The 24,063-nt window shown below is 43.6% G+C and overlaps 1 protein-coding gene across 4 annotated transcripts in view; it reads left to right on the top strand.

Moving 5' to 3' along the window:
* Positions 1-2,802: 2,802 nt before the first annotated feature.
* INF2 (inverted formin 2) overlaps positions 2,803-24,063 on the top strand; it is a 96,481-nt gene continuing 75,220 nt past the window's right edge. For all 4 annotated transcript variants that reach the window (XM_043984536.1, XM_043984538.1, XM_043984537.1 and 1 more), the window contains exon 1: positions 2,803-3,034. The gene's annotated coding sequence lies outside the window, so the exon portion shown is untranslated. The remainder of the gene's footprint in view (positions 3,035-24,063) is intronic.

Genomic DNA, 24,063 nt, shown 5'->3' with positions numbered 1-24,063 from the left:
AATATTTGTCATTTCTGAGAGTCTAGGGGGATTATTTTTCAGGAATGATGGTCCTGACCTTTGGGGTTACCTCTGTCTGATAGCTCTGGTCAGGTAGTAGCCATGCCTACCTGACTTTCCTGTTATAGAATTTTATCAACCTTTACTTCTTAGGTTTGTCCTAGATGGCCCAGCTAAACTTTAATAGCCCCTTGATTCCTTGATATGGCTGTTCTTTTACATGGCCATCCTAAGCCCTGTGCCAATATGTTTTATACCACTTCGCCCAGTCACCCACATCACACAGTCACTGGCAGATCCCCAGAGTTACTGGAGTTCTAAGGGTAACACTGTGAGCTGCTGCATTTCTCCAACACCAGGACATACTCTCCCACAAATACACCGATGGATAGGGAAGAATAGGCATGCATACATTTGGTCAAGGGAAGTCACAACTCTGGAACTACAGGACCTCAGTGGCCTCAGTTGGATGGGCCAGATCTGGCTATGGGGGCTCCTCACCACTCCGGATTCCTGGGCATATTCTTTAGTAGGCTGTGCTATAAAATTGTAAAAGTTAGAGAGTCACAAAAGTTTTAACCTCTGAGGTAGCCTGTTACTTTTAGCCAGGTAACAAGAGGTTTGTTTTCACTATTCAACAAATTCTTCCAAAATGAAAAACACCCTCTCTCAGCTAGCTGTGCAGAAGGTAGAACATCAGGCCTTTTTTTTTTTTGGAAGACCTGAGTTCAAATTTGGCTATCACACTAGCTGTATGATCCTGGGCAAGTCATTTAACTCTGTTTGCCTCAGTTTCTTCATCTATAAAATGATTTGGAGAAGGAAGTGGTGAACCACTGCAGTATCTTTGCCAAGAAAACCCCAAATATGGTCCTTGTGAAGAGTAGGACCCTACTGAAATGACAGAACAACAGCAAACCATTCCACCTACCTTAGGGTGATTATTTTCAATTCAATTATTTTCACCATCCTTAACCCTCTTCTAATTTTATTAGTGACATGGGACAAAGGTGTGGATATAGTCCATGTCCCTGGTGACAAGTTCATTGTCTTGCTGGCTTCTTTCTATTCAGGTAAGGTATTCAAGCCTCCATTTCTAGGGTAGGGAATGTCTACTTTGCATCTAAAGGTGTCTAATTTCAACCAATTCCAGTCAATTCTGACCTTCAGTTTTGGCTGAAGTCTCCCTGGGGCACTGCCTCTTAGTAAGGAAGCTGGTGAACTGTTTACTAGTGGTTCATTAATCAACCCAAAAACATTTATCAAAGCACCCAAATGTCAGACACAATGCTAAGCACCCAGGAATAAGAAGATTGTCTTGTGTCTCTGTCCTCCAGTATGAATACAAGATAAATGCAAAGTAGATATAAAGTTACTTTTTAAGGGGAAGACACCAATGGCTTTGGAGATCAGGAAAAACCTTGTGCTGAACTGAAGGTGGCCCTTTGAAGACTATGTCTTGAAGAAAGCAGGCATTCCAAGAAGCAGACCAGAAGTGTTTCAGGCTTGGGGGACCTCCTTTGCAAAGGAAGGAAATGAGCATTAATGAAGTGCCAGATAATATCTCATTTGATTCTCACAACCCTGGGAGGTAAGTGTTGTTATTTGTCCTCATTTTATAATTGAGGAAATGGCACACGTTGTTTAATTGACTTGTCCAGGGTCACACAGCTAGGTGTCTGAGGCAGGATTTGAATTTAGGTCTTCCTGATTCCACACCCTCTATCCACTGAGCCACCTAGTTGCCTCTAAAGGCACAGGAAGGGCTTGGAGACAGGAGATCGAGTGTCAAGTGTGAGGAAGAACAGGTAAGCCAGTAGGACTGGACACTGTGGCAAGTGAAAGATTCATGTGGAAGAAGCCTGGGAAGGTAGAAAGTGACCAGGTTGTGAACAGTTTTAAATGTCAAGTGACCCTAGAGATAGTAAGGAATCATAGGAGCTTATCAAGTAGAGGGGTGAAGTGGTTGGGTCTGCTCTATAGGAAAATCACTCGAGTGACCCTGGAGGGGATGGACTGGAGAGGCTCCAGCCCAGATACACAATTAATTAGGAAACATTTGTGTATTATGCTTATCTGTATATTATTAATTATTATAAATAATTATAATATATGTTTAATAACCTATGTGTTTGTACTATACTTAGCTATGTACTTGTATCCCCCTCCCCCAACCCCACTCCCCTGTCCCCTCCAGAATACAGGTTCCTTCCTCATAGAAGAAGGTAACCTGTTCTGAGAGGGAGCCATCAGTAAGGCCTGAGTTCAAGTGCTGCCCAAGATAAACCCTGGCTATATAAGATATACACTAGCTGTGTAAGTCACTTAACCCTAACCCGGGGCAACCAGGGTTTTAGAGCCAGTGCTGATTTGTATTATTCGTGGGAGTTTCCTTCTATCCATGAAATCGCAGCTCCAATCTAAAAACCCAATCCTTTGTTGCTATTTGGTTCTTAATATTTGGCAACTGAATTGAACCCAGGTGTTATGAACCATCAGCGTTCTTTCCACCCACCCGAGCTGTCTCTTTTTCACACATTCGTTATCTCATCTCATCTTTAAACAGCCCTAGAAGAAACAATCCTCATTTGACAGATGGGGAAACTGAGGCTCAGAACTGTCTGGTCCAGGGGCAGCTAGAGAGTGACCGCCGGGAAGTGGAGCCCGGGTTTCCTGGCAGTCCCCACGCCCACAGCCTTCCCCTCTAGGGCTCTCCAGAAGCCACGGGGCGTTGGCCGCGCCCGGGCTGGCTTCTTCCACGTGGGCCGCCCGGGGCGGGGCTGGCGGGGCTGGGCCGGCTGGGCCGGGCCGGGCCGGGCGCCGCCTCCGCACCTTCCCCTGCGCTTCCACTTTCCAGCTCTCGAGCCGCACCCGGAGCGGAGCGCCAGGAGCTAGGCGCCGGGAGTCGGCGTTGTGTCTGGCAGAAGCATCGGCACCGAGGGACCCACAGACGGAGCGAGAAACACCGCCGTGACCCGGGTAGGCAGACCGACGCACGGAGGAGGTCTCCGGCGTTGCCACTCCTCTCCTCCCGGTAAGTCTGGGGGAAACTCGGGCAAGGGAGGGATGCCCGCGCAGAACTGGCCCTCGGTCCTCTGGGAAGCTTGGGGTGCGCGGCGTGCGGGGTAGGATGGCCGGGGGAGGCAGCTGCCTCCTCTCACTGTGCGGCCAGGGGCTCGATCCCGCACCGCTGCCTCCCCAAGCCGGTTTCGGGGCCAAAAGGGACAGGGGGCAGGGAGAAGGACCCTGGTTCCCGGGAGCCTCCCCCTTCCTCCCCGTCCTCCCTCGCCCAACGTCACCTCCACCCAGGGCGCTGGGGGCGGCTGTGGCCGAAGCCTCTTTTATTTCTTCCATTGAACGGCCTATATCCCCTCCTCAAAGGCAGACTTTGCCCCCCCGGGCAGGGAGAAGTGGGGGATTGCACCGTGGATTGAGTTCTACTACCCAGTCAGCTTCCAGATTTGCCCCATCTGTGTTCCTTCTCAGAAAGAATCTGAGTGAAAAAATGAGGGAGGAAACATCAACTTCTAGCTTCTGAGATTCCGCGGTCTGGAGGAATGGGTGGGTCTGGGTTGTAAAGGGGGGGGGGGACCTCTCGCTCTGGTTTGTGTAGGGTGTTTATATCCTTCCTGTTGTGACTGAGGACATCAGATCTTGAGGGTAGGAGATTGCAAAACAGATCTTCGATCTATGGGATGTTGGTAGGAAAGAGATTGGCAGCTGGATGGAGGGGGGGGAGGAGGAGGAGAAATGGGAAGAAGAGGGGGCGGGAATAGGGTGCGAAGTGGGGAGGGGGTGGAAGCCGGATAGAAGGTTGGCGGGTGGGGAGGGCAGGCAACTGGAGGGAGAATTAGGTGATTCCCATTCTTTTTATCCAAGCACTGTCCTGGTTAGGAAAACGTTAAGGCAGGGGTAAAAATAGTCGTGAGGGGGCACACAGTGATCATAAAGAGGTCAGTCCCAATATGGTTACAATCACCTAGAGAGGCGAGCTGTTCTACCCTCTGTCAGTGAAGGAGATTGCTAATACTTTTTGCTAAGTATTCCTCATTCCTTTGGGGGTTTTTAGGGAATGGGGGTAAAGGATGTTGTTTGCCAGAGGGGTGCTACTGTGACCCTACAGGGGGGAGGGAGGTAAAGTCCTCCACCGTGTAAGTGGTCTAGGACTAAACACTATTGGAGCAGAATACAATCACTTCCCTCTCTGTTGGAGAGCAAGCCCTTCAGCAGCCCGGGCCCTTTGGAAGAAGGAAGGAGGGAGTGAGTCCCTTCCAACAGCAGGAACTTTGCAGAATTCCAGGCTGTGGGTAGAGAGAGTCAGCTGGTTGAAAAACTGTTCTGGAAGAGGAGCCTCTGTTCCCAGGACTGGAATCTTGGGCCTCGGTTCCGCCCACCCACCAGAGGCGCACCAATTCACTTGGCAGAAGGGCAGAGAAAGGCCCCATGGGACCTCAGATTTGATGTCTTCTTGTTCTTTTTGGAGTGAATGTGGGGAGAAGGATCTGGGAAAGGCAATTCTGAGGCCCGACTGCCAGCTTGAACTGAGCGTCTCACTGAATTTTATGAGAAACTCGCAAAAACAACAGGCCCTCTTGGGCTTCAAAGGGGGGAAGGAGTCTGTCTGTGGCCTAATGCTCAGCTCATGAATTTTCCTCTTGTAGCCTCACTGAATCATGGCTTGGAATAGCCCTGAAACCCTTTTTCTGAGTTGTCAACCAAAGTTATTTGGCAGATTACTGTTTCGGACAAAGGAAGGAAGGGACTAGGCTCCTGACCTCAGGCTAGGCTCCAGACCGAGAAAGGGGAATTCATGGCCCCTTGATTTCTCTGTTCCCAGTACAGGGGAAAAAACAAACACCCAGCAGAAAAGGGCGAAGAAACCCAGCCCTGCAAACAGTATACAAACCCATTTGTTTGGCCTCAGCAGATTGCATCCTGAAGGTTCTTGTTGTTACTCTGGAGCAGATGTACCTGTCAGAGGTACCAATGTCAGAGGAAAACACCTGATAGAGACATCCCACATCCCTGAGGCACGAACAGGTTTGCCTGAGACTCTGGACAGTGACTTTCCTCAGAGCATCTGCCTGGAGTTAAACATAAGCTGTGATTAATCCACTAGCAAATATTGGGGATAACCGGATAAGCTGTTGTGTCCCAGCAGAGGAGGAGCCTATTATAGGTCAGAGTGGAATAAGAACAGCTGACTTTTGCTTTAAAGTTTGCAAAGCACTTTACATACCTTTTACCCCACTTGAACCATGGAACAGCTCAGTGACAAAAGTGCTGCGCTTATAATTATAGCCAGCATTTATATACTGCCTGCCATGTGCTGAGCACTTCACTAAGCTCTTTACAATTATTATCTTATTTGATCCTCAATACAACCCTGGGAAGTAGATACTGTTATCCCCATTTTATAGTTGAGGAAACTGAGACAAACAGGTCAAGTGACTTGCCCAGGGTCACATAACTAGTAAATTCTGAGGTCAAATTTGAGCTCGGATCTTCCTAACTCCAGACCAGGTGCTCCATCTGGGCACATGATAAGCACCATATAAATGGTAGCTGTAGTTGTCATCATCATCATCCTCACTGCCACCATCATCTTCCACTGTGCCACCCAGCAGTCAAGGAAACTGATACCAAGTGATTTTTTTCCAGGGTTGCACAGCTAATTAGTGGCATTTGGGAGAATCTGAACTCAGGTCTTCCTGACTTTTAGTTCAGTATTTTCAGCTATAACATGATCCCTTAATCTTTGGTTCTATTTGATTGATAGGACCATGTTCTATTCATTGTTGTCATTATTGACCAAAAGCCTCAATAGGCTTCTATTTGCCAGAGGTCCCATCCTGGGCACCTTTCTAGAAGAACAGTCCCTGACCCCAGAGCTCACAGCCTAATAACAAATGAACGAATGAATTAATGAATGAACAAATAATAAATAAATAACAACAACAATAGTAACAGTAATAATAGCTGCTGGGTTTGGGTTTTTTTTTAAGGTTTACAAAGCACTTTCTACATAACATCCCTATAAGGGAGATTATTCTATAACAAAGGTCATTCTTCCCCATTTTAGAGATGTGGAGATTGAAGCTCAGTGTTACAGAGAATGACAGAGATGCCCTTGCCGAGGGATGACTGAAGACTAGAGCCAGTATTGCTGGCTGTACGTAAATAATAACAGCAATCTCTAGAACCTTTAAGGCTTGCAAAGTGCTTTCTTCCTAACCTCATGGGATAGGCAGTTCTGGTATCTTATTCTCATGTCACAGATAAGAGAAGTGAGGTTCTGAGAGGTGGGGATGTCTGTGGCCAGCAAAATGGGATCTGAAGCCTGCCCTGCTGACCCCAAGTCCAGCATTCTTTCTCCAAACACTCCTCCAGGAAGTGGCACAAGAGAGGAAGAGATGAGAAATTGCCACCCTCCTGGTGAATCAGGGAGTGTTCTAGGAAGAGGCAGGCTGAGGATAATACAGCACAAAAAGGTCTTGAGGAGCAACCTGGAGTTAACAAGTGACATGAAGTGTTTCCCAGGCTTTGTGTAGGATGCTGATGTAGATGTCATCGTTAATTGCCTGTGCTCGTACATGAGACCTTTTAATCTAATACTTTAAATAGCTTCTTTTCTCCTCTGATCAAAGTGCAATTATTTTTCAGTGGGTTGGAAGACTTAGCTAATTCTTGAAGGGCTGCTGAGGCAATGTCACAGCAACTGGGGAACTTCACAGGCTCCCTGTGTGAATAACTTCAGAACTTCAGCCTGTTCATTATGACTCTGATAGACTAGGGTAATCTGCAAAGGGACAGCCATTCCTTTTGCTATTCCTGGGAGAGGAAACTGTCCTCACTACTCAATACACTCCCTCCTTTCACAACCAGCTCTGAATCAGGAAAGCTTGGGGTCAATATGATGAAGACAGTGGTGATAACAATAGTTGTACTTCGGTGGGGTTTTTTTGTTTTTTGGGGTTTTTTTGGTTTTTTTTTGCGGGGCAGTGAGAGTTAAGTGACTTGCCCAGGGTCACACAGCTAGTAAGTGTCAAGTGTCTGAGGTCAGATTTGAACTCAGGTACTCCTGAATCCAGGGCCGGTGCTCTATCCACTGCGCCACCTAGCTGCCCCCTCCAGGACAGAATCTTGAGGGACACTTAGGGTTAGAAGGCACAATCTAGAACAAAGCTTCTTTAAACTATGGGTTGTGACCCCGTATGGGGTAGAGTGACTGAATGTAGGAGTTGGGAAAAATTTGGCAGTAAATGATTTGCATACCTATTTTATATGCCCATATACCTGGGGTCATATAAACATTTCTTGGAGGAGCAGCTAGGTGGCGCAGTGGATAGAGCACTAGCCCTGGATTCAGACACTTGACACTTACTAGCTGTGTGACCCTGGGCAAGTCACTTAACCCCAATTGCCTCAACCCCCCCCCCCCCCCAGAAGAAAATTCTTAGATGAAAAGGGGTCATGAGTGGAAAAAGTTTAAGAAGCCCTGATCTAGCAGAGGATCCAGGAAAAGAAACAGAAGGAGAGGAGAACCAGGAGAGAGTGGTGTCCCAGAAACCCATTTTACAGATGAAGAAACTGAGAGCAACCAGGTATAATAGAAGGAAACAGAAACATGTAAGTTTAGAGTTGTTCAACCTTAAGAGATCATCTAGGAAAGCAGCTAGATGGTGCAATGGATAAAGCACAGGTCCTGGATTCAGGAGGACCTGAGTTCAAACTGGGCCTCAGACATTTGACACTTACTAGCTGTGTGACCCATGGCAAGTCACTTAACCCTCATTGCCCCACCACCAAACTCCAAAAGAAGAGGTCATCTAGGCCACTGGTTCCCAAAACCTTTTGGTATCAGAATTCCTTTATTCTCAAAAATTATTGAGGATCTCAAAGAGCTTTTGTTTATGAGGGTTATATATCAAAATTTATTATATTAGAAATTAATACGGATACAATTAAAATATTTATTCATTTACAATCATCTATTCCATGTTATCATAAATAACATTTTTATGAAAAATAACTATAATTTCCAAAACAAAATTTAATGAGAAGTGGCATTCTTTTACATATCTTTGCAAATCTCTTTAATGTCTGATTTAATAGAAGACAGCTGGATTCTCATATCTGCTTTTGAATTCAATCTGTTGCAATAGGTTGTTTTGGTTGAAGTATATGAAGAAAATCCAGCACAGTTATGTTGTTGGAAAAGGGAGGAGTATTTTAGTAGGTCAAAAATCTTAGGATTCTTAAGAAAATAGTTTTGACTTCCAAGAACCCCTTAAAAGATCTCAGGGCAAACCATGCTTTGAGAACTGATAGTGACTAATCCCCTCATTTGTGTGTGTGTGTGTGGGGGGCAATGAGGGTTAAGTGACTTGCCCAGGGTCACACAGCTAGTATGTGTCAAGTGTCTGAGGTCAGATCTGAACTCAGGTCCTCCTGAATCCAGGACTGGTGCTTTATCCACTTCACCACCTAGCTGCCTCTCCCCTTATTTTTTAGATGAGGAAAATGGAGGCCCAGAAGACAAATGACTTGCCTAAGGTCACATAGTCTTCACATAGCAGCATACTCTTTCTTCTACATCATTTTGCTACTTAAAATGTAATTTACTAGTACTACTATGCATTCCTTTAGGTGAAGACATTAAAAGCTCTTATTTTTTTTTTCATATGATAATAACATTTTATTTTTTATCATATATTTATTTAGAATTTTCCCCACCTTACATGTCAAAACAAATTATAACATCGATTTTTATAACTTCATGTTCCAAATTCTCTTCCTTCCTCCCTACCCCCTCTTTTTTTTTTTTACATATAAGGTATTTTATTTTTTCCGTTACATGTAAAGATAGTTCTCAACTTTTGTTTATACAAGCTTTACAATTTCAGGTTTTTCTCCCCCCCCTCCCCTCCCTCCCCCCTCCCCTAGATAGCAGGTAATCTGATATAGGTTATATCTATATATCTATATACATATATCTATATATATATATATATATATATGTACACACACATACATATACATATAATAACATTAATCCTATTTCTGCATTAATCCTGTTACAAGAGAAAAAATCAGAGCAGTGATGCAAAACCTCAAAATAGAAAAAAAACCCAACAGCACCCAAAACAAAAGAAATAGTATGGTTCAATCAGCATCTATACTCCACTGTTCTTTTTTTTTTTTTCTTGGATTTGGAGATCCTCTTCTATCATGAGTTCCCTGGAACTCTTCTGTACCATTGTATTGGTGAGAAGAATATAGTCCATCATAGTAGGTCAACACTCAATGTTGATGTTACTGTGTACAATGTTCTTCTGGTTCTGCTCATCTCACTCATCATCAGCTCACGTAAGACCCTCCAGGTTTCTCTGAACTCCTCCTGCTCATCATTTCTTACAGCACAATAGTATTCCGTTGTATTCATATACCACAACTTGTCCAGCCATTCCCCAACTGATGGGCACCCCCTCAACTTCCAATTCCTTGCTACCACGTAAAGAAGCTCTTATTTTTTTAAAAAGTACGAATGACACAGGGAAAGTAACTTTAAATCTCCTTTGACATTTTTTGCCGATTAGCTTATCTGCTCAGTGGAGAGACCTGCTGTGTTTTGGGGGGCAGCTATGTGGTACTGTGGATAGAGTCTTAGACTTGGAGTCAGGAGGATCTAAGTTTGACTCCTCCTTCAAGCTATTGCCATCTGTGTGAACCTGGCAAATCACTTAACCTTCTTTAGCCTCAGTTTCCTCTTCTGTCAGTTCAGCTAGATAACTTGTAAGATCCCTCCAGATTCCTGCTCTACTACTTATCACTGTAGCCCTGAACAAATTGCTTCCCCTCTCTGGGCCTCAGATTCCTCATTTGAAAAATGAGGGGGTTGGACTAGAAGTTGGTCTTTTCTATTTTTATTTTTTGTTTTATTTTTTTTTTTAGTGAGGCAATTGGGGTTAAGTGACTTGCCCAGGGTCACACAGCTAGTAAGTGTGTGTTAAGTGTCTGAGGCCGGATTTGAACTCAGTTACTCCTGACTCCAGGGCCGGTGCTCTATCCACTGCACCACCTAGCTGCCCCAGTCTTTTCTATTTTTAAATCCTGTGAATCCCTAGGAAACTGGCATCCCACCTCTAAGGCCTTCCTTATCAGGTTCTACAGCTTTGCCTAGCCTGGAGGTTGGTCGAACTGTAGGGGAGACCAGAGAAAGAAAGACCAAGACCCTGAGGGCTCCCCTCATTCTCATTAGAGAGACCCCAACCAAAAGTGGCCTCTGACCTGGGACTGCTCATGGGACTGAGCAAATGTTGCCTTGTTTGTTTTGTTCTATCTGTCATGTTTCATCAACCAAACCATGACCTTCCAAAGAGCAAAGACCAAGTCTTATTTACCTTAGGAGCCCCACTACCCAGTGAAACAACCCAGTAACATGATTGATACTCAGTAAGTATGTGCTCTTTGAGTGGATGATGAAACCGGAGGCACAGAAATCTCATCCCTAGAGCAGGGAAGGCAATAGCCCTGCCGTGGGAGCACTTGTGGGGTATAGTGTGCATATCTGGGCTGGATTGTGTGCTCAGGTGGAACTTGGCCAATCTGGAGGCCTCCAGGGGAGGGGGGTGCCCAGGGTTCAGTACAAGAAGATGACTGAAGAGATTGGTGACGTGTAGGCTGAGGAGTAGAAGGGTCAGAGGGGATGTGCAAACTGTCTCAAGGGGATGGAGGGCCCTCTTGTAGGAAAGAGATTGTGTTTGTTCTAGTTGGCCCCGTACAGGGTAAACCAAGCAGCAATCGGGGATGAGAGGGCAGTGCCAAGGATTTCTGTTTCCTCTAAGTCTAGACTTCCTAACAGGGATGTTCAGTGAAGAAATGGGCCTCCGTGAGAGAGCTGAGCTTTCTGTCACTAGAGGGAAAAGGGGACTGGATAGTATTACAGGCCTCTTCCACTCTGATTCTCCATGCAAGTTCTTTTCACTTGTTTATTTTTAAACAAAGATCTCTTCTCTCACTTCTCCTTGCTCCCACCCCTTTCCCGCTCCCAAATAATTTCTGAACTTGTGTGGTTTAGATTTAAGATCACTGTGGGATAGCCTGGTAATGGAAGGCTTTCCAGAGGAATTGGAACTTGAGCTAACCTTCCCAAAAAAGCTCCAGAGTTCATGTTAGTTATTGATTTCTTCACCAGAGAGTCCAGGTGGAATGTTAGCACCTTTCTGTCCTGTCTTTGCTAAGCCACTTCCTACTTTCAGGGCATCTCTTTGCCACAGGCAAGAGGATAAAGCACAGATTGAGTCCTCCAGTCCATAGATAACAGATCAGAATCAGGTTTAAGCCCAGAGTTCTTAGCATCTTGGAACAGCTGGAAGGAGTTCAAACAACTGGATTCTAGTGTAAATCTTCCACCAAGTCACTTAATGGCCTTTGTCTCCTATGGGGAAGAATGAGGAGATTTGCCTAGAGCAATAGCTCCAGACCTTCTCCAATAAGAGGACTCCTTTTTTTAATATTAAAAAAAAAAAAGGCATGGATCACAACAGGTTTGTAGTCACAGTATTAGTATCTGTTGATTAGAGGAGGCAGCTAGGTGGCTCAGTGGATAGAGCACTAGGGCCTGGAGTCTCAGGAAGACCTGAGTTCAAATCTGGTTTCAGACATTACTAGCTGTGCAACCCTAAGTAAGTCACTTAACCTCTGTTTTTCTTTTTTTGTTTTTGTTTTTGCGGGGCAATGGGGGTTAAGTGACTTGCCCAGGGTCACACAGCTAGTAAGTGTCAAGTGTCTGAGGCCAGATTTGAACTCAGGTACTCCTGAATCCAGGGCCAGTGCTTTATCCACTATGCCACCTAGCCGCCCCACCTCTGTTTTTCTTAATCCACTGGAGAAAGATGGCAAACCCCACTGCAGTATCTTTGCCAAGAAGAACCCCATATGGGATCACAAAGAGTTGGACACAACTAAATGACTAAACAAGAAGTAACTCTGTGAATAGAGCACTGAACCAGGAGGTGAGAAGACCTGAGTTCAAATCCAGTCTCAGACATTAGCTCTGTTACCCTGGGCATGTCAGTTTCCTTAAGGCTTGGTCTTCAGTTTGCCTCAGTTTCTGCGTCTGTAAAATGGGGTTTATGATAGCATCTACTTCCCAGGGTTTTGGGGGGAGGAACAAATGAGATAATAATTGTAGAGGGCTTAGTATAGGTGCTTGGGACATAGAGGTATTTAATTGTTAGCTCTTATCATAAATACTCGCAATTATTAATTATTAGTTGAGAAAGCATGACAAAAAGCTACCATCAATTTAATAATGCTCTGAAATGCACTTTTATCAATCATTGTACACTTAGAAAATCATCATACATATACATCCAAGCATGCACTAAAGGTATGTTTGCTTATATATTATATTGAGTCATTTAATGAGAGGGCTGGTGATGTCTTGTAGCTTTGGGAGATGAGGATTCTGGGTCAAGCTTCAACCTTAGGAAAATAAATATGAAAATGATAGCACTTGGTGATCTGTAAAATTGTGGACCCTTTGCAATATCTACTATCAGTGTGACCTTGGGGAAAATCCCTTTTTTCTCTGCTAAAATCTCACCTTCTATAGGAAGCTGACAGGGACCCAGCGCCTCCTTTACATCACTGGATTCGTAGTCAGAGGAGTACAGAGAGGATTTGCGCTCCAGTTCTGCTGTTTACCACCCGGGTGACCCTGGGTAAATCCCTCTCCCTCTTTGGGCCTCTGCTTTCTATGAGGAAGTGGCATTAGAGAATAATTCACATTTCTATAACTCTCAAGATGAGAGAAAACTCTTTCCTTCTAATGGCCCTATAAGGGAGTTGGGGAACGTTATCATCATTCCCATTTTACTTATGAGGAAATGGAAATGCTTTAAAGGCCCTTCCAGCTCAGAAGGTCTGATAATCAGTCTGCCCTAGGAGAAGAAACATTGCCTAATACTAGGCATGGGTGGTGTAGCTTGGGGTCTCCAGATGTGGGCTGGAATCTATGGTGGGAAGCATGAGTCATACGACATATAGAAGACTTGCATAAATCATCTAAGCTATCCCTGAGGGATGAAGAAAAAGAAGAATCATTAATATCTCCTAATGTTTAACACCCAACCCAAGGCATATGTTCCAAGATCTTCCACTGTCAGGTTAGATATGAGGAAGGATGTTCCAAATATCTCTGCACTTGTCAGTGGAGCTTGGAGGGAGGTGGGGGAGGAAGGAAACAAGGAAGGAAGAAAGGAAAGGAGGGAGGGAGGGGAAGGAAAGGATTTATTAATTGCCTACTATTTGTGCCTACAGTATTGTGCTGGAAACTTTACAAATATTTGTCCCTGGCACATAATAGGCATTTAATAAATGTTGTTTGATCGATTCTCACAACAATACAGGGAGGCAGGTGGAGTTAGTTTTACTGGGTGGGAGAGATGGGGAGGGGGGGAACACAGTGGGCAGGAGATGGGGTGGAGGAAGGGAGGGTACAGCCAAAATCTCCTTAATGCACAGCTCTGGTGCTATGTTGAGATTCATTATCTTTATATCCAGTTTTAATAGTTGATTTCCAAACTAGACACTCTGGTTAAACTTGTTAGGAGATCTTCCATCCCAGCTTGTGTTAAATAACATACAGGCATGAGACTGCTTATTCATTTCCAGCCTTTCACTTCCTAGCTGTTTCAAGATGGTCAAGTCACTTTCAGCCTCAGTTTCCCCAACTGTAAATAAGACAAAAGCACCTCTCTTCACAGAATTGTTCAAGTGTAAGTCAAATGAAATAATGTACTTAAAAGAGCTTCACCTCCCTTGAAGTTTGCAAAGTAACTTGTATGTTGTTATTAAAGTGGGTGGAATCTGGCATAGTCTTCAGTTTGGTGCTTTGTCTAAACACAGCCCAATTTACTTAAAGTGATTTTTCTCACCCTGTTCCTCCAACCACCATAATGAAGAGAAATGGGGGGGGGGGCTACATAACTTTTAGTTTCCTGAACTTAATATTTTTTCAATGGTAAAAAAAAAATGGGGCATGTGAATTAGGACTATCTTTATGCATATTTTAAAAAATAAATTGTTTTCATTTTTTCCATGAAATTGAAATTCAAATTGTGATTTGACCAGAGATTGCCATCTATGAAATGAAATGACCTCGAAGGTCCCTTCCTGCTTGAAATCTACATCCACTGACCACCAGTTTTTCTAATGGCTCTTCCCTAGTCTCATCCTTCCTTGCTTTTCGTGTGTGTTCACTCTTGTCCTGATAAAGTTTACTGCTGTTGACTGGGATAGGAAGCAGCTGACTTTTTTTTTAACTTCTTCCCTTCTGAATCCTAGGCCAGCCCTTGTGCCCCCTCACCTTTTAGGCCTTATTTCCAACAGCTGGGCACCTCTCTGAATGGAATCATCTTGTTCTGTTTCAGACATCTGAGTGATTTACAGAAATGCCAACTAATTGGCAAGCCTGCTGTTTGCTGCTAGACAGACAGGCTTTTTACGGAGCTCTACTGGTGATATTCCCTGCAATCCAACAAACCAATTCAGTTGTCAGATCTTGTCAGGTTTTTTTTTCCTTCAAAACCTCTCTTGCATCCTCAGGACCCTTCTCTCTACAGAAGTAACTACCACCTTAGGTCAGGCCTCATGCCCTCTGGCCTAGATTACTGCAACAACCTCCTAAATGACTTCCTTGCCTAAAGGCTCTTTCAATTCCAGTCCATTTTACACACAGCTACTTAAATAATTCTTTCCTACAGATTTAACTGTTTCACTCCCCTACTCGGTCAACATCAGTGGTTCCCTATGGCCTCATTTCTTTGTTTGACTTTCTTTCTTTCTTTCTTTCTTTCTTTCTTTCTTTCTTTCTTTCTTTCTTTCTTTCTTTCTTTCTTTCTTTCTTTCTTTCTTTCTTTCTTTCTTTCCTTCTTTCTTTCCTTCTTTCTTTCTTTCTTTCCTTCTTTCTTTCTTTCTTTCTTTCCTTCTTTCTTTCTTTCCTTCTTTCTTTCTTTCCTTCTTTCTTTCTTTCTCTCTCTCTCTCTCTCTCTCTCCTTTCTTTCCTTCCTTCCTTCCTTCCTTCCTTCCTTCCTTCCTTCCTTCCTTCCTTCCTTCCTTCCTTCCTTCCTTCCTTCCTTCCTTCCTTCCTTCCTTCCTTCCTTCCTTCTTTTTGGTGAGGCAATTGGGGTCAAGTGACTTGCCCAGGGTCACACAGCTAGTAAGTGTCATGGGTCTGAGGTCGGATTTGAAGTCAGGTACTCCTGACTTCAGGGCCAGTGCTCTATCCACTGTGCCACCTAGCTGCCCCCCTTTGTTTGACTTTTAAAGCCCTTCACAACCTGACCTTAATCTACCCTTCCAGTGGCACTGAACAATACTCTCCCTAATCCTCTCTGTGATCCTGCCAGACTCCTCATCTCTGCACTTGACATCTCATCAGTCATCATTCCATGCCTGGAATGCACTTACTCCTTACATTTCTTTGCCTCTATAAAGTCCCTCTCTTTCTTTAAGGTTCAGCTCAAGAACTGTTTTCTGTTAGAAGCATTTCCTGATGCACCGCCCCCCACCATTTCTATACCCTCACTCCCAAACTATCTTCTATCTGTACATGTATTTGTACTTATTAACTTTGTATTTATGCTTGTATATCTTGTTATGTGTGCTTATTATCTCTTCCATTAGAACATATTCATGAGTAGGGATTGTTTCATTCTTTCTATTTGTATCCAAGGCACAGTGCTTGATTTAATGACTACTCATCGGAACTGAATAATTACTCATTGTTTGATTACAGGGCTTACTGCTGAGGACACAAGGGTGAACAAATGATATAGTTTCAGCCCTCACTGAGTTTAAAGTCTACTGAAAAGTTATGGCATGCATACAGAGGAGTAGAATACCAGGTAGAATGGAATTAAGAACAAAGGAGAGGGGCAGCTAGGTGGCTCAGCACCGGCCCTGGATTCAGGAGTACCTGAGTTCAAATCTGGCCTCAGACACTTAACACTTACTAGCTGTGTGACCCTGGGCAAGTCACTTAACCCCAATTGCCTCACTAAAAAAAAAAAAATTAAGAACAAAGGAGAACTATGCAAAATTAGGAGAAGCAACTGAGGTGGAGTGGAAAGAATCCAGACTGGACACAAAGTCCTATACACACTTAAGTAGCCACAGAAAAAGTGATTTGAAGGATAAGTAGGATTTTTTAAAAAGTTTGCAAAGCACTTTATTATTTGAAAAGATTGATTTTCCCCTTGTTTTGTATAACCTATTTTAAAAATAATCATTATTGCATTTTAAGTTTTATTGGTTTTTTTTTTAAATGATTCCCACTTCTCCCCCTTCCCCTTTGAACTCTGCCTTCTAACAAAAATGTTGAATTAAAGCCAACCTTGTCTGAGGCTGTTATATGGAATTAAACATCCTTAGTCTCACTTCTAGACAGAGGAGGGTGAATTTCTTTATCACCTCTCAAAGACTTAGATGTTTCATTTAAATTGTCATAATTTACACTATTAGTTATTGGTTTGATCTTTTCGTTTTACAGATGAGGAAATCAAAGAAAGACCAGAGAGATTAGGTACTTGTCCAAGGTCATGTAGATAGGAAGTGACAGAGCTGAGATTTTAACCCGGGTTCTCCGCTTTTGATTCTTTCTGCTGCCCCAGGCTGTCTCTTAATTGTTGGTTCTGTTTTATTTACTCTCTATCACTTCACACAAGTTTTTCTGGATTTCTATGAATTTCTCATTAGTCATCACTTCTTATGGTACAATAATGGTCCATTACATTTATATGTTGTAATTTGTTTATCCATTGATGGAGACCCCTTGTGTAATCCAGTTTGCTATTATAAAAAGGTGCTGATATGAATATTATATGTGCATATATGTTTGTGTGTATTGTGTTATGTATATGTCTATTTCTATATAACCTTTATATTATGTATGTAGAAGTGCTCATATCAAAGTATTTGAACCAGTTATTGACTTCTCTCACACAATTCCGATTTTATTTCTAGAATGGGAGGACCAATTCACAGTTCCACCAACAATGTAGGAGTGTTCCTGGCTTTCCACAGCCCTTCCAACATTGACTATTTATCACCACTGACACAATATGCTGTGATGTGAAACCTCAGAGTCATTTTAATTTTCATCCTTTTTCTTTTTTTCAGGGCAATGAGGGTTAAGTGACTTGCCCAGGAGCACACGGCTAGTATGTGTCAAGTGTCTGAGGTCATATTTGAACTCAGGTGCTTTATCCACTGCACCACCTAGCTGCCCCCATAATTTTCTATTTATTAGTGTTTTGGGATTATCTTTCATATGATTGCTGGCCATTTGTTTTTCTTCTGAAAACTGCTAGTTCATATCATTTGACCACTTATCTAATAGGGAATGGTTCCTGGACTTATAAATTTGTGTCAGATCCCTATATGACTGATACCAGACTTTAATCAGAAATACTTAATGCAGATTTTTTCCAGTCATCAGTTTCTCATTTCATTATACATGTTTTGATTTTGTTCCTACAAAATTTAATTTTATATAATTTGAATTATCTATTTTCAAATAGTAGAATATTTTCCCTATATATTTTGAATATAGACATTCAATTCTCTGCCTCTGAAATTTCTATGATTAGCCTCCCTCTTCTGGGATGTCATTTAAGGTTGAGAAGAATGCCTCTTCTCAGTCTCTCGGCTATAGTTAGGACCAGGGATCCAGCCACATTCCTCCTCCGCTATAGTTCCTATGTTTCTCTATAACTACACTGGGTTGGCAAAGAGAAACCTGGCAATTCCCAGTTGCAGGGATGGCACGGAGTCAGAGGCCAGTGTCAGCAGATGTCTGTGACAAGAGTGTAGGAGGAAAAGGAGTTTTGCCTGCCAGACCCACAGTAGCACAAGTTCCCTACATCTCTTTGGAAGGATGGTTGCTGGGTGCTTAAATACTTTCAAAAAAAATTTTTTTTAAAAAAGGAAATCTTCACATTAATCCTATTTTTAAGGTCATAAGAGCATCTGGAGAAAAAGATGGAAAGGAAGGATAGAAGATGTTAGGCAGGAATTCAAATGAGTTGCTACTGTTTGAAGAAGCTGGAGCAGGTCAAACTGGGAATTACTTGATGAAGAAGCTTGGTGACTAAGAGATAAAAATAGGAGCCAGAACTCTGATTTCTTTCCCAGATCTTACCCACCTGTTGTTTCCTCTATAATTCACAAAAACTTTACGCATAGTATCCCAATTGATCCTCATCAACTTTAAGTAGGAGAAGAAAGTGCAAGAATTATTCTTCCCATTTTACAAAGGAAGAAACTGAGGCAAAGAGAAGGGAAAGGACTTGCCTACAGTCACATGGTAAGTACTAAGTGGCACAACTCTGTTTCAAACCCAATGAGCCTTTCAAACCCATCGCCATGCTCTCTAGTTTAGGGTTTTGATGAAGGGAGGAAGGGAACAAGCATTTATGAAGTCCATACTACCCTGGAAGACTCCAATGGAATGGCATATCTCTGATCCCCTGCTGGCAGGAAGAGGTGAGGCCAGGAGACTGGCATGCAATGCAGTGATATCTCCCTGATTCCCTATGAGCAGGAGACCAGGCACTCTGCCAGGGTTCTAAGGACATTGGCAAGCACAAGCATATCTGGAAAAAGGCAACCAAGATGGTAAAGAGTGCAGCCACCATGTTAACAAGTATCCATTGAAAAAACTGGGGAGGATTGGCCTCAAGAATGAGGGAAGCTCACTTACTAGCTGTGTGACCCTGGGCAAGTCACTTAACCCCCATTGCCCTGCAAAAAAAAAAAAAAAGAATGAGGGAAGCTGTGATAGACCTCTTCACACAGAAGAGATGTCAGGGATTAGCTTTTTCCTACTTGGCTATAGAGGCCAGAACTAAGAGCAGTGGAGGGGAACATATAGTTGCATAGAGGTAGATCCCAGCTTAATGTAATTTATCCAGAAGTATAAGGGGCATTGCTGGAGGACTGAGAGTATGCCTGATCTCACCATTGCATTGCATGGCAGTCTTATGGGCTCACCTTGTCCTGCCAGCATGGGATGAGGGATAGGCCATCCTATTGGAGTCTTCCAGGCTGACCTGTTCTCACTCCCAGGGGACCTTTCCTGCCTCCAGGGAACAGAGACGTCATTCCTTCCTGTCTGTTCTAGTCACACCTGCCTGCAGGGTTCACTGCCTTAGTTTCCTACACCCTGAGAGAACTCCATTCTGAGTCTAAACTCTTAGGAGTATTAATAACCCACCTGAACTCATTCATCAGTGATTGACAAACTCCCACTTCATCATGCTCTCCACCAGTGACTCTGAACCTCAAACTGTCATTCAAATCCCATTCCCCATCCCCCACTACAAACTTCCTTATGCCCGTTCCCTGTTAGGTATCATCCCATATCATTCTTCCCTTTTGTGGGGAAACTCCTTCAAAACGCCTACAATAGGTGCCTCCACTTCCTTTCTTTCTTTTTAATTCTCTCTACATCATTCAACAGAAAACCGAGATAACTCTTTCCAAAGTTACCAATGATCTCTTAAAACCAAATCTAATGACCTTCTTCTCTGTAGTCTCTGACACTGTCAATAATGCTCTTCTTGATATTCTTGTCTCTTTATTCTCTGTGCACATGGGCTTTGTAATGACTATAGATTTGTTGGAAGTTCCCTTCTTTACAGGAGAGCAGGACACTGGAGTAACACAACAACCAGCTCATCAGAAAGACTTCTGAAGTCCAGGGCTGGTTGACATACCAGTGATCTTTTGTGAGGGAAATCTAGCCAAATTTGGAGATACCTATAGTTGCCAGAAACCACAGAGCCAGCCTTGACCAGCTCAAGGGCAACCTTGAGCAACAGCTGCAGACTTGAGACCTAGCTTAGGACTTTCCTAAACATCCCACTCTCTGGCGTTTTGTGTCTACAGATGTCTTCTCCCATAACCCCCACTCCCTGCCTCAAGAAACTATTAATATCTCATCTTTTTCCATATCTCCTGAGAACAGCTGAGAGTTCTTTCTCTCTCTCTCTCCCTCTCCCTCCCCCTCTCTCCCTCCCCCTGCCTCCCACCCCTTCCCTTCCCCATCTTTCTTCCTCTCCTTCTCTGTCTCTCTCTGCTCCTTTGTAAGTTCTTTTCAGACAATACACAGTTTCTAATCTGCCCTGTGGGTCCTCTGTTAACACTTCCTACCTGATTACTTCTCAGTGTCCTTTGCTGGATCTCTATCCAAGTCATGCTTGCTAATTGTGGGTTTGGGCCTCCCAAGGCTATATCTTGGGCCCTCTTTTTCCCTCTATACTATTCAGTTTGGTGATTTCATCCACTCCTGTGGGTTCAATGATTATCTAATTGCTGATAATTCTCAAATCTATTCTAATTTATACCTCTCTCTGCTCATCTCCAGTATCGTATCTCCACCTGCCTCTTGAACATCTTGAACTGGATGATCCATGACGTCTTTTTTTTTTTTTTTTTTGTGGGGCAATGGGGGTTAAGTGACTTGCCCAGGGTCACACAGCTAGTAAGTGTCAAGTGTCTGAGGCCGGATTTGAACTCAAGAACTCCTGAATCCAGGGCCAGTGCTTTATCCACTGCGCCACCTAGCCGCCCCCGGATCCATGACGTCTTAAACTCAACATTTCCAAGCCTGAACTCATTGTCTTTCTCCCCAAACACTTCCCTCTTCCCAACTTCTCCATTACTGTCAGGGGCACCACAATCCTCCCAGTCACCCAGACTTGAACATAGGTGTCATCTTTAACTCCTCACTCTTTCTCATATCCTGTTGTCAAGACCTATCAATTTTGGCTTCATAGCATCTCTTGAATACACTCCTTTCTCTCTTCTGACATTGCCACCACCATGGTACAAGCCTTCCTTCAGCCCCTCACTCCTGGACTACTGAAATAGCCTGATGGGTCTCCCTGTAGCAGGTCTCTTCAGCTCAGGCCATCTCCTATTCAGCTGTCAAAATTCATCTTCCTAAAGTACAAGTCTAAATACATCATACATAGCCCTATTTTTGTGTGTGTGTGTGTGTGTGTGTGTGTGTGGCAGTTGGGGTTAAGGGACATGCCCAGAGTCACACAGCTACTAAGTGTCAAGTGTCTGAGGCCAGAATTCAATTCAGGTCCTCCTGAATCCAGGGCCAGTGTTCTATCTACTGCACCACCTAGCTGTCCCCTATTTTAATAACTTTCAACGGCTCCTCATTATTCTCCAGGATCAAACATAAAACCCTTTCTTTGGCATTCAAAGCCCTTCATAACCTGCCCCAGCCAAGATCTTTCCAGTCTTCTTATACCTTCTCCTTTGCTCCATATTCTCTGGAATCCAGTGACCCCGACCCCCTTACTTTTCCTTTCACAAGAAGCTCCATTTCTCAACTCTGGGCATTTTCATTTGCTGTCCTCCCCAAACTGGAACTTTCTTCTCCTCTCTGCCTCTTGGCTTCCTTCAAGTCATAGCCTCTATAAGAAGCCTTTCCTGATCATCCTTAATGCTAGTACCTTTCCCATGTTGAGTATCACTAATTGATCTTTTCTATATCTTATTTGTACATAGTCATTTTATGTTGTCCCCATTAGACTACTCTACTTGAGAACAGGGATTATCTTTTGCCTTTCTTTGTATCCTCAGCTCTTAGCACAGGGTCTAGCATATAGGAGGAACTTAATAAATGTTTATCGACTAACTGGCTCCATCCAAAAGTGGTGAATTCCCAATGGATGACCATTTCTCAGTGATGTTATGCAGAAGATCCCTGCTCATGTTCTGGTTGGACTCAATTTCCTCTGAGGTCATTTCCAGCCTTGAGATTATTTGAGGTCTTCTGACTTCATTCACAAGGTCCCTATCTCTTGTAACTATTCCTGGTTCCTCCCCTACTGTGGGGACTGATGGTAGAGGATCATTGGATCCATTAGGCAGGTTCCACCCACCCATCTGCTAGGGTGGAATGGATTTGGTAGCCTAGTTGTACCTTGAATATAACTCCAATTATATGAAAGTACTGGATGGATGCTGAGGAACCAGTGAAAATTCACACCTACCTGTGAAATTCACACTATCATTTACTGAAAAAGCCTACTGATGGGAAGGATCTGAGAGGTAACAGATAATTAGGGATGCTAATAGAAATGTAAACATTACCCTAATTAATAAATTGGCTTATAGTCCTCCCTTACCTCACACTGGGAAGGTACAGCTGCAGTTAATTGAGCACTTAGCTGTTATTCTGTGCCTTAAGTCCCCAAGGTAGGGGGAGAAGTAGTGTGAGTAAAGGTTTGGGAACCACTAGAGACAGTGGAGAGACTGACTTAGCTTAGCAGGAGACATATTTGTGTGGAGCAATAGGAGATAAAAGTAGACTGGGACTTTGAATGCCACCCTGAGGAATCTAGATTGTCTCCCAAAAGTAATGGGGAGCCAGGAAAAGTATTTAAGCAGGGGAGTCCAATGCTTTGGTGACAGCTGAGCATTAGAGTTGCCTCTGTGCAAGACAGACTAGAAAGTTGGAGAAAGAGGGACTACTTTACTATTTTTTTTCTTTTTCTTTTTTTGGTGAGGCAATTGGGGTTAAGTGACTTGCCCAGGGTCATGCAGCTAGTAAGTATTAAGTGTCTGAGGCCGTTTTGAACTCAGGTACTCCTGAATCCAGGGCCGGTGCTTTATCCACTGTGCCATCTAGCTGCCCCGGGACTACTTTACTATTACAGTGCTCTGGCTAAGGGTGATGGAAATACTGGGTAGATAAAATCTACAGGATTTGATGACCACTAATTGAACCTAAAGAGTGGTTTCCAATGTGTTGATGTAACCTTAGGGGGACATCACTGGTAGAGTACCCCAGGGATATGACCTTAACTCATATTGTTTTATATCAAAGACTCAGATAAAGAGATACATGACAAGATATGAGATTTGTAGGTAACAATAAGAATAGCTGATCTATTATGTTGCATGATAGAATTGAGACCAACAAATATGTTGGCAGGTTGGGATGATGGCCCAAATATGAGTAAAGATAAATGTACTCCTACACTGGGGGAGGCAGAATGTGTCAAAAAAAAGTCAACTTTTAAAGTACATGATGGGGGGCAGCTAGATGGCGCAGTGGATAGAGCACCAGCCCTGGATTCAGGAGGACCCAAGTTCAAATCCAGCCTCAGACATTTAACACTTACTAGCTGTGTGACCCTGGGCAAGTCACTTAACCCCAATTGCCTCACACACACAAAAAAAAATTAAGTGCATGATGGGAAAGACAAGTCTAAAAAACATGTGGAAATGACTGGGGGAGGGCACTGGGGAAAAAAGATCAGGGTTTTAATGGCCTCCAAACCCAAATGAATTAACAGTAGGACATGGCAATCAAAGAAGCTAATGTTATCTTAGACTTCGTTATCACAGTTGTAGTATCGAGGAAGAGGGAAGCTAGAGCTCTAGCCAGGTCACTTGTGTGGACCAATTGTATACGGTATAGTGTGATTCTCTAAATCATTCTGTTCTGTGTGATCGTCTTGTCTTCCACCCAGGACTGCGAGCTCTCCCAGGGCATGGCCTGGATCTGCTCCTCCTCTGTTCCCACTCCTTGTGAGCTCCCTAAGGAGGGGGCTGAGGTCGGCTCTTCCTCTGCCTCCCCCACATCACTGCACAACAGGACAGGGCATACAGAAGGCGCTCAGGAAATTTACCCAGGTGATGGGTGGGACCAGTCCTGTAAAAATTAAAATGCCAGAGCTGGGAGGACCTTAAGGAGCTAGGAATCCAACTCCCTTATTTTACATATTTTACAGATCCAGAGATAGGAAGGTACTTGTTCTAGGTCAGTCAAAACCAGGTTGTTCCAGGTCACTCAAATCCATATCTCCTGACACCCCAAATTGTGCAGATTTGTCTTCTGACCTGAGATGTATTCAGAGAACAGACATAGCTCAGGTCTGTGTTGGGGGGGCCAAGGATGTTAGGAGGGGAGACAGAACAAAAACACTTGACCAAGTGAAACCCTGGTGAATGAATGCAAAGTGTGTG

The sequence above is a fragment of the Dromiciops gliroides genome, chromosome 2 (assembly GCF_019393635.1).
Source record: "Dromiciops gliroides isolate mDroGli1 chromosome 2, mDroGli1.pri, whole genome shotgun sequence".
Classification (NCBI taxonomy): domain Eukaryota; kingdom Metazoa; phylum Chordata; class Mammalia; order Microbiotheria; family Microbiotheriidae; genus Dromiciops; species Dromiciops gliroides.
This window is presented reverse-complemented; position numbering and strand designations above follow the sequence as displayed.